The sequence below is a fragment of the Euprymna scolopes genome, chromosome 27 (assembly GCF_053919585.1).
Source record: "Euprymna scolopes isolate OS-2025 chromosome 27, ASM5391958v1, whole genome shotgun sequence".
Classification (NCBI taxonomy): Eukaryota; Metazoa; Mollusca; class Cephalopoda; order Sepiida; family Sepiolidae; genus Euprymna; species Euprymna scolopes.
This window is the reverse complement of record NC_136508.1, coordinates 60,098,772-60,105,473: the sequence shown is the minus strand read 5'-3', so window position 1 is coordinate 60,105,473 and position 6,702 is coordinate 60,098,772. Positions and strand designations below refer to the sequence as shown.

The 6,702-nt window shown below is 35.7% G+C and overlaps 1 pseudogene; it reads left to right on the top strand.

Annotated features, from left to right (window-relative positions):
* Window positions 1–5,566: 5,566 nt before the first annotated feature.
* LOC145249319 (5S ribosomal RNA) lies at window positions 5,567–5,684 on the top strand (annotated as a pseudogene).
* Window positions 5,685–6,702: the final 1,018 nt, after the last annotated feature.

The following is a 6,702-nucleotide window of genomic DNA, read 5'->3' as shown; positions in this document are numbered from 1 at the left end:
ATTTATATATATATATATATATATATATATATATATATATATATATATATATAAGTGAATTAGAATGCAAATGTGGCGTTCCTACTATCGCTAATCAAAACAATAAAGTTATCTTTATATTTTATGCATTATGCCCACAAACAGAGATGTGACTCTTTACTTATCCCGGCAACTACTGAGACAGCTGAAATAAATTTATATTTTAAAAATATAAAGTGTTGTTCTGTAGATTTAACAAAAGAAGAAAAACAGGTGCTCGATCGGTTATGGTGTTGGTCGTCGCATGTTTCATCAGAAAGCCTAGCAGTGAAGACAGAAGAACTCATGGATAAAGAAAATGTATGAACCATCTTAATCTTATCATCTTCTACTAAAATATTTGTTCTTCATTTCATAAAATACTAGCTTGAGTGCCCGGCGTTGCCCGGGTGTTTGGAGGTGTGTGTTGAGCAAAAAAAAAAAAGAAGAAAAAGTGATAGTAGGAAAGCAGGCTCGAACCACTACCGCCAAGGAAGAAAAGAACGTTAAAAAAAACAACAACAAAAAAAAAAAAAAAGAAATTTACGTCTTTGCCGTTGTGTCCATCGCCAAACCGGAAGTGGCGAATTTTAAAATTAAGGCTAGTCAATCGAAAAGAGGGAATGACTTTCGAAAATATCCGCAAGAAAGCAACCCCTTCCTTGTAGAAATGTGCCCAGGCCCAGTTGAGGGTGAAGGAATTAATGTTTTTAGCCAATTTTTCGATATTTATCGTCTGATGGCTTCAAAACGATATCGATATGGTGAAACTCGGTCGTAACTGTCGAAAGTCTTAGGCAGATATACATACATGATGATTGCAACGTCTTGTCAGACGAGTGCCACTCCCTCAGACATTTAAAAACCATGAGCCCAAATGCCTGAGGGAGTATCTATACAAAGATGATGTTACAAAGTCTTAGCTTTGTACGACAGCTAAGTCTCTCTCTCGGTTCAAAATGTTGAGATCCAGCAACAAGCAAGAGCAAGATAGCCAGCAACAAGTTAAACTGCAGACCAGCTTAATGTGGGTACTGGTCTCCCGCTTTACGGTTTTTTAAATCAGAGATTTGCTTCTCCTAGAAAGGTTGCCTTCACCACGGCTTACGGGAACCCTCTCCACCCCAATACACATATACACACACACAAATATACACGGTGCTAGTTGGCCGTTGACCCAGAAAAAGAGTTCATTCGCCCTTTGGAAGGTCTTGTTTTTAATCCTTCAGGGAGACTAGCCGCCCTCCTCACCAAACAAGTCTGGTGGGGGAACCAGTTTAGTCGCCGGTGACCCGACCATGAGGCAGGTAATACTGGGTTACATGGTACCAGTAGCATATGACATGACCTGACACATACATACATACATACATACATACATACATACATACATACATACATATATACATACATACATACATGATGATTGCTGCATCTTTCCAGATGATCGCCGTCACATTAAGTTCTCCCAATCTTGTCGTCCATGCCATCTCAAATGACTCTGCACTCCTGCCGCAGATTTGCACATCTTAAAGCAGATGTGACATACAAATTGAGCAATTGCCATCGGGTTGACTTCCTCTGGAGGTTGAAGAGTATTCCTATGCACAATCACATGTCTTTTCAAACCAGCAGTAGATTTGCAAACTTTGCTGCATGTTTAAGGGATCGTTTGGTTCGGACCAATAGGTGCAAAGTTGACCTGTACAGGAGTTTTGTGCGACTTAAGGTGGTTGACGTAGCCAGCTTTTGACAAAAGCACTCGTTCACAAGTGTGGCATTTCCAGCTCTGTGTGTCATGGTTAAGACCATCAATTAAACCTTTGCGAAGCTCTCGCTTCAGATTGCTGTGGGTCTGCTTTCTTTTCTCTAGAGCATCACAATTTTCACTTACAAGCTTTCACCACTTTGGCCTTTGCAGAGTAAGTTCTTCACATGTGTCGATGTCGATTTATAATACTTTACATACATACATACATACATACATACATACATACATACATACATACATTTAAACAGACAGGCGAGATTTATATTATAGATGATACCTTTATATAAATACGAACAGCAATATATCCCCCATGGCCCTTATACAACATGATTCAATTTATACGTTCTTTGGGAACCCCCGCCACAATGCAATAAGGGCGCAATGTGCTTAGTACTAAATGTCTCAATGAAAAAAAAGAAAACAATTGCCTTATAATTTATCGTGACATTGGCTCATTATCACTAAACTTCACCAGTGGTGTCTCAATGTGATTATACCGGATATACGACTTTGAGCATCCTTTTTTGTTTTATTGGTATAAAATATTATATTTTGTAAAAAAAAAAAAAAAAAAAGACACGCTGAAGTCCATAAACAGTTGTACAAAAGAAAACTGCTTTCTTGTTAAAAAAAAAAGAAATAAAAAGTGATAACCAAAAATCGAAGTTGGAAAATTAAAAGTAGAATCAGTTAGTTCGAATCACCTGATGATGGTTGGAAAAGATATGAAGCCAAAAATATGTGTACAGATAAAAAGCAAAAAAAAAAAAAAAAAAAAATTCCAGTTTGCAATACTGTCTGAAGAACTAAATGAATAATGTTTCCACAGAGATTAATTGCTTAATGAGTTCTGACTTTAAAATGCCAGCCATATTGAAAAGTTGTGGGGGGAGGAAGTTACGTCGGCCATTTTGAAAATAAAAAAAGGAAGAGAAAAGTTCAAAAATTAAAGAGAGAAAAAAACAAAAAAAAAAACAAAAACAAAAGTAGAAAAAAATGGGTGAAAAAATAAGATAGATAATTAAAAATAAACCGATACTCACCTTCTCCTGTCGTCGATTTCTCATTTGGGATAAATAAACAAATTAAGACTAATAAATAAATCAAACATGGAAAAAGCGAAGAATTAAAAAAAGAAAAAAACAAGACTTGCTAGTCTAAAGATGTGTCCATTTAGACAGTGTATTTAATTAAAGGAAAATCAAACATGACAGACCAACAAGTATGCAAAGTTCGAGAGATGCAAAACCGACTACATAATCTAGCGAGCGACGTCCCCTCCTCCTTTCTATCATTTTTTTTATCACAGATCAGACGTTGCTAGTCTTTCCCTATTCTATGACTATTTTTAGGTACGGGCAAAAATGGACGAATCAAGATAGGTGGACCTAGTTTTGAAAGCCGATTTATCATAATGTTTTTGTAGGTTTTCGACTACTTTTTTTTTTAATTGTAATTGAATGATTAAGGACAAGACTTAATTTCCAAAAGGAAAAACTTTTTTGTAGACGTAAAAAAAGTCTTGAAAAATGTTTTCACAGCGAGCTAACCAATTCAGCTAAATTCTGAAGTTAAATAAATTAATTGTAAAAATCCTTTAAAAGATAAATATTAGTTTTTTTTGGTCTATTTTAAAGATAATTAGTAAAGTCCTAAGATATTGAATAAAATTTAAAAAAACACCTTGTTTGTACAAAAAAAAAAGCTGAATTAGACCCAAAACTGAGTGATTCTGCTGATCGCAAAAGCGCAGCAAACGAAAGTTTTGTAAACACGGAATATACGGAAGCCCAAAACTTCAGCCAGTCTGTAAAAATGATTTCATGCAATTAAAAGTAATGAAGGGGGCTACTAGTTTTTCCAGACGTGCATCCGTACATTCCTATCCTGAACGTTTATTTTTTTACCATTTTTTAATTTAATTATTTTTCCATGTTTCTGTTTTTAAATGAATTTTTTAAAAAATATTGTTCAATAATATGTAAAAATTATGTTACGCCGAAAGTTTCACGTTTATTAAAGCGAGGAAAATATTAAAATCTTACATGTAAAAATTAGGCGAAACCTGCCATTTAAAAAAAAAGTAGAAATATTTTTTGCTATTATAATTTTTTCTGTCAAAATATTAAATAAACAATGCTTAATTCAATAATATCGGTAGTTCGAAAAATTAATTTTTCTTCCAATTTATTAATACAGACTTTAGAGGCTTTTATCGTAATGTTCCTGTAAAAATTAGTTTTTTTTTTCTTCAATATATTCCGTGATCATATTATGAGATAAATACTGGAAATGTCATTAAGATTGGTTAATTTCCTGAATTTTGGTGAATTTTTAAGTAAAGGGAGGGGTCAAAATGTTTATACATTTTGAGCATCGGCATTCATTTTGCACGTGCCTACTATTTTCATGGCAGGTGCTCGGCTGAGATTCAATCTATGATTCACTATGTAAAACATTCATCATAAAAGCTCGTCTAGTTGCAGCAATTGTCAATAATTTTCCTGTCTGTCTGTGTGTGTGTGTGTGTGTGTGTGTGTGTGTGTGTGTCTGTCTGTCTCTCTCTCTGCTTAAAACTAAACGAAAAGTATATGAGCAAAGTTTCTTTACTAAAACTATCCGTCTGTGGAACAAAATAGCATGGGGCTACTTTCTAACTGACTACAACCTTGTCGTTTTCAAGTTCAATGTAAACAAATTTTTGTTGACTCGTTCTCTAAGATATTCAGATTTTTCCACACTTCCACAATAATTATCAACCTTGTCGTTTTCAAGTTCAATGTAAACAAATTTTTGTTGACGCGTTCTCTAAGATATTCAGATTTTTTCCACACTTCCACCATAATTATCAATCATCACAGTGTTGTCTCACCTCCCCGCTGACAATCAATAATCTTTATGCTCAAGTGACCTTTGAGCCTTGATAACCACTCACTCTTGGTTAAAAAAAAATCTCATAGTTCTAGTATCTAAAATAACAGGTGAATATCTGTAGAATGCTCTGCTTAATCATCAGCAAAAACAAAAAGATAAGAAAATTGAATTATTCTCACTTCTTTATTCAGTCGTGAGAGACAATGGATATCCCCTCAAAGAGTGATTGTGCATGCAATTTTGAAACAAAGATTACAATCTTCAACCACATTTCTCCTGAGTATGCACTGCTTGATTCAAGTGGCAAAGAGAAGTCCAGGGGGAGTAAAAACAATACCAAGTTAAGCAGAGTGCACATGCAGCACTTGGTATTCCTAAATGGTCCCCCATCTTAGTATTGACCAGGCTCAAACTTAATTAACTTTGGTGATCTAACGAGAACTGGAAAATTCCATGAAGAGAGCTTCTTTCCAAGAACTGTCAATTGGTGGAACACAGTACTGCAGGACTGCTTCCTGGCTGACTATAACACAGTCATTTTCAAATCTAATTTTTTTTTACACGGTGGTCACCACCTATCAAGGCCCGGAATCCACTCAAGGATAAGGGTTATTGCAAGTATAGTACGTTAGTGTGGAGATTTAATGAAGTGTTTACGGCTAATGTTAATAAGTTTTGTTTAAATAATTAAGCTCTACCCAAGTTCCGCCATTACTGATCATGCTGTCTCACCATCTATCAAACATTTATTATCCTTTATCTTAGAGTAGCTCCCAATTAAAAAAGAAAAGGAAAAAATGAAAAATTATAGCTTCTATTTAGCATCTCAAGACTAACAGAACATAAGCACACATTGATGGAATACATGTCTTGTAATCAAATTACTACAGAATTATTCAGATTGCATACGGCATAATCACGTTTGTCACACCGGTTCCCATCAGATCACCAAAGTTAAGCAACGATGAGCCTTGCCAGTATCAGATGGGTGACTATTTGGGACTCCCAGGTGCTGTATGTACTCTTTGCTTATCTCAGCATTGTTTCCAGTCGTCCTGGACTTCTCCTTTGCCTGGTGCTGAACTCAAAGTTAAATATGTTAAGACCTTGGAGACTGTTGGTGCTAAATGGGGGGAGACAAATGATGGACTTAGTCATTTCTTTTTTTTTTTTTTGCATCGTGCAGAACTAAAAATTTACATATGTTAAGACCTAAAACTGCATCGTTTGTTCATTTTCACCAGGATTTGACGTCCCCTTGGGACTTTTGGGGTTAAATGGTGGTGGTGGTGGTGGTGGGAGAGCAAATGCTGAACCTATTTTTTTATGCCTCGTTCACTGTACACTCCCGGGGGACCATGAATGATTCACTTGAATACTTGAGGATCACCGCATATCAAGACCCAAAGGCCATTCAAGGGTAAGGGTTAATTAGTGTTTAGTGGACGGTGAGGAAACACCGTGATGATCAGTAAACGTGGAATTTATGTAGGGTTTCATTATATAAGAGGACGGATCAACAAGAACTTATTTAAATCAAACTTAAAAAGGAACATGTTACAGTCAGCTGGGAAGCAGCCCCACGGTATAGTGTTCCACAGATGGGCACTTCTAGAAAAGAAGCTTTGTTTATGAAAGTTTCGTTTAATCTTAGGCACAAATAGAAAATAAGGGAAATTGTTGATAGTTGAGGTAGCTAGACGAGTATGTGCTATGAAAGTTCTACATGGGACCATCGAGAGCACAGATAGACTTCTCTCTTCAGTGAGAAAGAGGAAATAGGGATGCAAAAAGGGTATTTACCCTCTAGATTTCGAAGACAGTTTTGTATCCAGTTAAAGCAGGAAAGGGTATTCTTAAAAGCTCATCTCCAAATCTTGCAATAGTACTCTATCTTAGGAAGTACTTGGCTCTTGTGCAGATAGAGGACTACGCTAGGAGTGAGATACTTTCGGGAGCAGTAAGGAGAAAAATCTGTTGTTTAGTATTATTTTTCTTTCTATTATATATATATTGAAATCCTCTTATAAGGGTTGATG